This window comes from Euprymna scolopes, chromosome 2 (assembly GCF_053919585.1).
Source record: "Euprymna scolopes isolate OS-2025 chromosome 2, ASM5391958v1, whole genome shotgun sequence".
In the NCBI taxonomy this organism is placed as follows: Eukaryota; Metazoa; Mollusca; class Cephalopoda; order Sepiida; family Sepiolidae; genus Euprymna; species Euprymna scolopes.
Genome location: NC_136483.1, coordinates 27,007,805 through 27,018,163, shown reverse-complemented (window position 1 = coordinate 27,018,163; position 10,359 = coordinate 27,007,805). Strand labels below are relative to the sequence as shown.

General features: G+C 34.9%; 1 long non-coding RNA gene across 1 annotated transcript; it reads right to left on the bottom strand.

Annotated features, from left to right (window-relative positions):
- Positions 1 to 6,703: 6,703 nt before the first annotated feature.
- Positions 6,704 to 9,164, bottom strand: LOC145241436 (uncharacterized). Its single transcript, XR_013862556.1, has 2 exons — positions 9,025 to 9,164; positions 6,704 to 7,081 (listed from the first exon to the last, which is right to left on the bottom strand). It is a non-coding gene; the product is annotated as an uncharacterized LOC145241436 (long non-coding RNA).
- Positions 9,165 to 10,359: the final 1,195 nt, after the last annotated feature.

The window sequence follows — 10,359 nt, the reverse complement described above, 5'->3', positions numbered from 1 at the left end:
AAATGAAGGAAATTTGGATGACATAGATCATTTAAAAGTTTTAAGTGCCGAAGAAATGGTCAGCTTGAAATATGCCCCAGTAGTCTCATGCGACGTGGAACAAGTTTTTTCCCAGTATAAGACTGTTTTAGCAGACAACCGCAGAAGTTTCAATTTTGAGAACTTAAAAACGCATTTAATTGTAAAATGCAATGAATAAAATATTTGTTTAAGCTTGATAGTGTTTAATTGTTAGAAGTATTTATAGCATAAAAATAAACGTTTTTTTTCTATATATTTTCTTGCGTTTTCGGCATTAATTGAAACTTTTACAAAATCATTAATAGAATTTATAAAAAAACAAATAATTAACCCTTTCGACCCTAACATTGCAAAATTACCAACTACTCAACTATACCCGTTTTATTAAAATACTATAGTAAGGCCGAAATATCTGTAGGTCTTTTTTTACCTTAAATCTCCATGGCCAATATACCGGCCCATTGGAATCGAAAGGGTTAATATTGTTTCAAACGTAAATCTAAGGTACCTAGCATAAATATATTCGCTTGAAGTACAATGAAAATATGCGATTTATAAAAATAAATATACGGTAGCCAAAGAGAATATTCCGTCTCAAAGCAGCATATTCTTTTTAAAAAGAATATTCCTATGCAAAAAAAAAGCATATTCTTTTTAAAAAAGAATATTCCCGTGTAAAAAAGCATATTCTCGAGCATATTCTTAAAGAATATTCCCGGCATATAAAAAGAATATAGAGCATATTTGAAAGAGAATATTGTCACAGCCCTAATAATTACTATTGCTTTTATGTTAAATGGATTCGAATTTCCGAAGCAATGTTCGAACTTTTTTTTCAACCAATCATGAAGAACAACCTTTGAAAAGTCTTTGAGAATATTTTGTCAATATGAACTCTTCATTTTGATCACTTTCTTTTGAGAACATTCTTAAGAGTCTTGAAATCGATTTCTCCTCTCCTTTGATATCTTTTAAATGCTATTCTCCAAGTCTTTCCATATCTTGACTACGCTGATTTCTGGATCTGCTCCTACTTCAATCAAATGTTTAGCTTGGTTTATTTCTTGTTAGTTTATAAATTTCAACAACAAATTTCAAGAAAAAAAACATTTAAGTCAGCCATTTTATTAAGTTGTCCAATATTCTTTGTATATTTGATCGTAATTTTGTTATGGCCGTATACATCAATACAAAATTCCTAACAGTTTCGCTCTCCTAAAATATACATGAATTGTAGTCATGTTTTCGAGTCATGGCACAACATAAACTATGTTATAATTTTTAAATAATTTTATTCAATCAATTTAATGACCAACGATACTGTAATTCAATAAAACTTAAGTGATAATTTGTTGTATCTTAGTCCGATTGTTAATAAGCATAAATGCACAGAGTTATGAGATTATCATTCCACAACAATAGATATACTTTTTTTTATGATAAATAAACAACAAAGGTTATGATCGATATTAATTTTACGTATTAAACAATGAAAGGGGAGGGATACAAAAGAAAGCAGACACATCTGGTATACAATTAAAGCAAGAAGAGAGAGGGAGAGAGAGAGGGAGAAAGAAGAAAAAAGAAGAGGAGGAGGAAAAATAGTTATGACGCTCTTATTAAAGTAATAAAATATGGTGGTCGTTATAATTATAACATACAGGCTATATTTCTTTTACTATAATTTTCTTTTAACTTTTTTTAGAAATCTATTTTTCTGGCTTTACCAAATTATTTTTCATAGAAGTTAAACGTATTTTTACGGCATCGTTTAAACACAAAATTGTTAAAAAAATAAATTGTTATAAAATTATTATGAATTATGTTAAAATAATGTGTTTTGGTCTATATTTATAAAAGTTTCTTTTCTCTCTGTTGCATGTATTGACGTTTGTGACTCTAAGACGTACGCCAGAAGCAAATATTCGGCATAGAATTCCTCCATGTAGAAAAAAAATTAACCGATTAACTTTCACTGGTGCATGTTGAACGCTTACGAAGTGTATGCAGTTGATGTTAACACAGTTAGGAGATGGGTTCGTCGATTTAAGATTGGCGATGGAGATTTGAGTGACTAAACGCACTCCGGTGTTTACGACCAAGACAGCTAAAGAGGCTGGCAAAAGGCCACTGAGAAGGGTAATGACTATGTAAAAAAATAAATTCTGGAACACAAAAGGTCCCTCGTTTTAACGATACCACTCCTGTTTTCGTCGCACATTTACATTTTAATTAAAAGATAGGAAGCCCTTCTTTTAGAATGATCTTCATAATTTCTTCATTGTGTGTGAAATACAGAAATATAGTGATCAATCTTATCAATCAAATATCTAAGAACGGACAGAAAATTTCCAGATACACATATTTGCTGTTTGTTAATCCCTTTATTCTGTTAGACCACTAATTTTATTATCATTTTAATCCCCAAAACATCCATTTAACGTAATTAATATTCTAGTTTTGTTTGTCCTTTTAGATGTAATATGTAATGCCATTATCCTTTGTTAGATCTCGTTCAACCATCCCCTTTTCCAATTCCTCTACAACCGTAGATGTTAATTCCGCATGTAACCGCCCTCCATATTGCCTATCTACCAGACCCACAGTCAATCATTGACAAGTATTCTCATCCACAATAGTGTGTTATGTCTATAGTTTATTTTGTCCAATTCTTCGAAATTCTAATTTCCCGAAGATTATATATATTTGGAACAGGATCGATCGATTGGCATCGAACACAATTCTTAACTACCTTCTAAACTTCTTCCCGTTTTATATATGGATCAAGTTTCCGTACCAAATATAATGTTTTTTCCACTCCTATGTAGTGCATGTAATGCAACTCTTCTAGTTCACCAATTCCTAGGCAGCACACGGGACTTCTTTTTCAACTAATCACTATTTTTTATTCGTGTTAACACATCTCTCTGAAAGCATAAACATTACCTTTATTCGCAGTTTAAATTCAGATACTAACTCTCAAAGCATCCGTAATCTACGTTTTATAATAATTTTTCAAGAACCATTTCTTCGTATTTTTCCATCCTATTCCACTGTAGAGTTTATCCAACTTAGTATTGTGGCTAAATCGGTTCTTGTTTCGATTTCTCTCAACCCCCACTTCATTGCTAAATTGATGTCTTTCAGAACAGCGTCTATTTCGGTCACGTTAATATGATTATAGTCATGTTTGTCAACCATGCTTCATCTTCCGCCATTAAACTTCCAATTTCCACGCCGGTTTCAATATTGCTTTCATCACACCATATCACTACTTTTTCTGTTTAAGTATTGGTCACAAGTTCCAGTAACATAATCACTTTTTTCTACATTAGCTAGAATTTCCTACACTCCCACTCCACTCAATTTGCTATTGTTTTAACATTACTAAATGCTAACTGCAGCCATTCAGAAGCAATTTTCAACAGATAGAAAATACCTCCCGTCTACTAATTTTTCCCACTATCACCGGGATCTGGTTGCCTCGTCTGAATATTAGCTCTCCCATCCTTCTTTTCATTAGCCCTAGTGCTGCTCCTCGGTCCAGAGAATCTGTCGACTTTACTATCAGTCTAATTCCTTTAAAATGCTGATATCTTTGTTATATCTACCATCATATCATCTTTGTACGAATTAGTAGTTCTTTAGTGTTGCTTCCTTTCTTCAACGCCGTTTTTAAAACAGCTGCCATAATCTTCAGCGCAACGTTCAGTTCGAATCCAAGTCGTATTAAGCAATAACTTTTTCCTTTATAGCAAACCGGCTGGCACTGACATAGTTTCTTTGCGACATGCAGCTTCAAGTAGCCAGATTTAAGGTACACATTCGCAGTTCCTCTCACCAACCGTCTCCACTTCCTTACCTTTTCAGCATACACATCTATTATTGCTCCCTGTATGAAACGCCACAAAACTGTTCAATTCACGGAAGTTCAACACTGGCCTGACTTTCCCTTTGGTAGCACATCTTTTCCTTCTCCCTTACACGGTAAAAGAATACTTTCTGTTAACCACCTTTCCACCTCCTTCTGAAACTCTGAGGCTTTCTTAATTTCTAGCGAATTCTTATAATATGCCACTCTATTCCATAACACTTGAGGGCCTTTCTTTCATTTCCATTTCACTGTCCATTTCTCTCCGCCGAAATTTGCCTTAAATCCTTTATCCTCAATTTTATAAACATCTGGCTGATGGACAGCTACGGCACAATATACATTTCCAAATTTTACCTCAGCTTTCTTTATCCTTACTCTCCCATCTCATTGATTACATCAATTCCAATTAGGGCATCAATCCAGTCAATGATGTGACTAATTAATATCAACTGAGGGTCTCCTCAGGAAGATTAGATCTTACGGTATCACTGGTAGAATACTTAACATAATTAAATCCTTCTTAGATAAGAGAAAAATCCAGGTAGTCCTCGACGGTCGCACATCTAAACAATATGATATAAATGCGGGAGTGCCCCAGGGTTCTATCCTTGGACCTCTATTGTTCCTGATATTCATAAATGACCTCCCCGACAACATTGCCTCTGAGATGGGTATATATGCTGATGACACTACACTCTATGGCAGACACGACAGGAAGACGAATGAACACATTTCTAAAGAAATGGCAGAAACACTAGAGGAAGACCTCCAATCTGTAGTGGAATGGGGACAAAAGTGGTTGGTCGCGTTCAATGCTGCCAAGACTAAACTAGTTTCATTCAATAATTACAAGAAACCCTCTCTACCACCAATAGCAATGGCCAACGACCCTTTATCTGAGAGTCCATCTTTCAAACTCCTTGGCCTAACGTTCACAGGAAACATGAGTTGGAACAATTACATTGAAGGCATTGCCAGGGCCGCTGCAAGAAAGGTAGGCTCTCTCTACCGTGCTAGAAAACTACTAACACCCGAAAGTATCCTGTACCTCTATAAGGCCACCATTCGCCCATGTATGGAGTATTGCTGCCACATCTGGGCTGGTGCATCTGCTACTAGTCTCTCGCTCCTTGACAAGGTTCAAAAGAGAGTCGCAAATCTGATAGGCCCTAAACTGGCATCTAAGCTTCAGACTCTGTCCCATCGACGAAATGTTGCATCCCTCTGCCTGTTCTACAAGTATTTTAGTGGTGAATGCTCTGATGAACTGCAATCACTTGTGCCCCCACGACGCGAGCACCCTCGACAAACCCGACAGGCTACTAGATCCCACCCCCACACTGTAGAGGTCCCTAGATGTAAAAGATCTTTTTACTCCAATAGTTTCTTCCCCAGAACCGCAAGACTCTGGAATTCCATTCCAGGTCCCTGCTTCCCCAACAGTACTGACGTGCAGAAGTTCAAGTGTAACGTGAACCGACACCTTGCTGCCCAAATCCCTACATAGTACCCCAGTAGTTGTTGCCCCTGATAGTAGCCCCCTACACCAAAGTGGCAATTTGCCTTGTTTGGGGTGAAAATGTAATAAAAAAAAACAAAAAAAAACTCCATTTTTACTCGTACTCCATGTATTTCAATTTCTACTTTTAATACGCCTTCACACTTTCTGTCCCTGCCATCAACTGCTTTTACGGTGCCACTATTACTGCAGTAACTCACAAGTCTAGAATTGATTAAAGTAGTAGTGCACCCAGTATCGACAAGTGTATGGTTCACAATCATATCTATTATCGGAAGATGTCAGTACTGCCGCTTTATTCTGTTGCCAGGTTAGCTACTGGCGCAGAAGCTCCCCCTTGTCCGTTTCCCTGACTTTGAGAACAATATCTTGCAATATGACCAAACTTTCCACAGATGTAGCACTTTACTTAGGTAACTCGTTATAATCTTTTATAAAGTGCGATCCTCTGCATTCCAAATATTGAATGCTGGTTGATTTTTTATTTCTGTGAGTATTGCTTTGTGCACTAGCTGCCACTATTTCATCTCTCGAATTCTTTTACTGATTAAAAGCCTCTCTACGTGAGGTAATTTCTGTCTTTAGATGCATCATCTGGAAATCCCGTGATGAAAGCAGGTTTTGCTGTATGGTCCAACCCTATCTCTAGGTATCCTACCAGTCCAGCCAATCTTTTGATTGCATGGCATAAACATCAACTGACTCTTCTATCCACTTGCATCGCTTTAACTTTTTATATACTTCAAAAGAATTATTCGGTAAATGCCGTCACTAGTCAAATTTCTATCTGTTCCGCATCTAATTGATCTTCTTTGCTCATTTCAAAGTAGAGAGCTAGCGCATCTCCACGGAGAAACAGGGGAAAAACTCACAAGGTCTTGTACATTTTGTAGCTTCGCTACTAATTGTAACCTTTTGATCCATGCGATCAGATCACTTTCTCCACTAAAAGGTAGTATCAAATCTTTTCCAAATCGCAGTTGTCTTGACTCCTTGATCTCTTTACGCTGAAATAGCTTATGATTAAAGATGTTAAATTTGACACAATGCTGCCAAAAACTCGATACTTCAAATGTCGACATTCTGCTATCAAAAACTCAACCCTAAATATCAACACTCTACTGTCAAAACTAAACTCTAGGACATGACACACTACAGACAACACTTGTTACTCTGGCATCCAAATTCAAAATCAACCCTGTCTCTGAAAAATCAGGCTTTTTATATCCAATCGGATTTATTTGCATGTTATGTGACAATATCACAATCATATAAAGAGAAAAGGTGGACATTTTTTCTTTTGTTTACACACACGGAACTCTACAGACTTCACACAAACGGGTTTGTACTATTTTTTTAAGTAGCTTAATTATTAAAGAGCAACTTTTTCCCCTTTGGTCGCATTTTAGATCACTCTAACTTCTGATTTTGTTCTATTGGACTCGAAGTCAGCAGTTATTAGTGTGTATTCCATGAATAACATGTTTAGTACACTGTTCAATTCAGCATGACAAACTTTAGAAAATCAAATCTTCATACACAAAAGCAAGCTGACTAATTTTGTGTTTGGGAATTTGACTTTTTGATCTATATCAGCGGTCACCAAACCTTTTTTTACTATGGACCGAATAACCGAAAGAATGACGAACGCGGGCTAGAACGGAAGTCTGAAAAAAAAGAAGAAAAACTAAGTTTAGCATTCCATGTTAATCATGGGTGATGCGCATGCAATGAACAAAAACAAAAGCAACCAACATGTTTGTTTACTAAAAAGTTATCAAAGCAATCGACAACAGCAAAAAGATACATCAGACATAATGTGCACATATTCGAATTTTTCAAACTAAGCAGCAAAAAATGGTTACTAAGATATGTGAAACTTTTTTTAGTATTCTAGTATTTTAAATCCTTTTGAAACATAAGAAAAGCAGATAGTTTAGGGGTCATTGGTAAAACTACCGTTCACCAAAGGTAGGGAGATCTGGAAAAAAATGAAATGCCTAAATTAAAGAAGAAAGCGATCAGGTTTTCGCAAACATGAAAATCTAGTATTCTAAAAATAATATTCAAATTGAAATTTTATCACAAAGTTTTGTGTTCCAGGCGTTTTATCAAGCAAATTCAAGTACCGTTGGCGGACCTAATGAACTGACATAACGAGCCGGATTTGGCTTGTGGGCCATAGTTTGGTGACCCTTGATCTATATAATAAAATTGACTAAACAGATATCCTCCCTATGTGACATTTAAAAAATATTTTATGTATGTTACAAGTTCAAAGCTTAATGACCAGAGGATACCTTAATTAATTCAACTAAAGTTCGCAAGAATCTGATTTAAAAAAGCACGTGCATCATTTTTAAAGTGAATTTCATTCGCCGATTTAAAACTACAAGATTGCAATTCATATCTAATTATTTTTTCGTTGTGTTCATTTATTTAGCGTTGTTCATTAACCTATTCCAAGCTTTACTTTCGGAAGTGGTTTTAATATTTAAATCGACTTACATTCACGTTTAAACTTAACTTTATAAAATCACTTTTTCAAACTATATTATAATTTTAAATAGTTTTATTCGATTATTTATTAACTAAGCGATACTGTAATTCAATAAAACTTAATTGATTTTAATCGGCTTAAAAACGTATGCTGACATAATGTTTGAAAAATTCAGCTATTGTCAAGGTTCTGTGAGCTAATAACAGTTTAAGGAGTAGGCATGCTGTGAATCCTGAAATAAAATATGACCGGTACTATGTCTGTAACAATAGAGACAAGTACAAGAAACCTACCAGCTTCAAGACCAATAAGATTTTTCGCTTACAGTGCGACCATTTTCTAAATAGAAAAGAACTTGCAGATGTTATAGTTAAAACTAATTTGCATGTATGAGAAAGTAATTTACATGTGTAGAGAATAATTAACTTTTAAAAAGATGGATTGAAAGCAGTCGAGGAGTCGAAAATTGGATAGCTGAACTGAAGCATTGATGTTTGAAATTTGGCATCCACAATGCGTTTTCTACTCTCCATTAAAAATCAAAAACAAAAAAACTATTAAGTATTAAAAATTTTGGGCCGTCATAGTGACTTTATTACACTTAAAAGGGATTTACATCTTTACAACAATACTTTTCATTGTTTTTCTCTAAATTCTTTACTCAGTAATACGTATCCAATAGGGTAACGCTGTGCCAATGCGCTTAAATACTTGTTTTATTTTTCTACCAAATGTAATGATTCGTTTGACATAGAATAAAACGTCTGCACATAGCATAAAACCCCTATTTTCTATAACTTGGATTATTCGAATTATATGAACTACTGTTCTGATCTTGGATGTTATTAGCACAACGTTTCGACCGATGTAAACTCCAACCGTTTTAGTGTATTGTCAAACTCTTGAATTTTTATTTCTAACTCGGAAATTTGTATGGAATTTCGAACAGAACTTTTTATTTAATCCATGAATTTTCGTACATACCCTCGCACCTGAAACAGGTAAGAGGTAATAATGACCGAAACGTTTTGAGAATAACACTCAAGATGAGAACAGTAGTCCGAGTAATTGAAATAATACAAATTATTGTTCCTTATTTTTGAAACTTACAATTTCCTGTAGTTATTGGAGATTTTCTATGCCAAAAACATCAAACTTCCGGGCGTTGATAAGTGATGACTTCCTAGTAAATAAAAAAAAAATAAAAAAATAGTATCCGTTTTTGATTTCATAACATTAGGATTGTCTAAATAAGATTTAGGATGATTTACAATAAGAATATGCAAAAATATTATAACATAAGTACCTGCATTTCAAGTAATTGTATCTTTTATCTCAATATGTAGATTTCCCGTGGCGAAATTACAAAAATCTAAAATTTAACGTTACTTTAAAAGAAACTACGGTAGGCTTTACAAGACAAAATAAATTTATAATTCGTAATATTGGAAAAAGGGGTGGTAACAACTGTTTGTAAATACAAAACAACTGCTTTTATGCCGTATAGTATTCCGTAGATGAAAAAAATAATACATAACAAATTGCAGAAAAAAATTATCGTATTTTTAGCAAAATGTTACGTGTCGATTTTTTTTTTCATTTTTGGTATCGATTCTTCAAAGCATTTCCTATATAATAGTATATTGGCAATATTATAATCAGTAAAAGAAAATAATTAATTTATTTCTTAAAGATTTATATGTAGTGATTTTTTTTTAAAATATTAAATATATATATTTCTTTGCTAATCTTAAAGATAATAATAATTATTATAAACATATTCAAGGAATTTCACACTTCAATCCACAAAAGATGAAAACTCACACACATTCAAAATTCGATTTTTAAACCTTAAAATTTAATACGTGCGCAGTTTCCTTTTTTTATTACATTTTCACCCCAAACAAGGCACATTGCCACTTTGGTGTAGGGGGCTACTATCAGGGGCAACAACTACTGAGGTACTATGTTGGGATTAGGGCAGCAAGATGTCGGTTCACGTTACACTTAAACTTCTGCATGTCAGTACAGTTGGGGAATCAGGGACCTGGAATGGAATTCCAGAGTCTAGCGGTTCTGCGGAAGAAACTACTGGAGTAGAAATATCTTTTACATCTAGAGATCTCTACTGTGTGGGGTGGGATTTATCTGCTTGTCGGGTTTGTTGATGGTGTCTACGTCGTGGGGGCACAACTGTCTGCAGTTCGTCAGAGCATTCGCCATTAAAATACTTGTAGAACAGTCAGAGGGATTTCGTCGATGGGGCACAGGCTGAAGCTTAGATGCCAGTTCAGGGCCTATCAGATTGGCGACTCTTTTGAACCTTGTCTAGGAGCGAGAGACTAGTAGCAGATGCACCAGCCCAAATATGACAGCAATACTCCATACATGGGCGAATGGTGGCCTTATAAAAGTACAGGATACTTTCGCGTGTTAGTAGTTTTC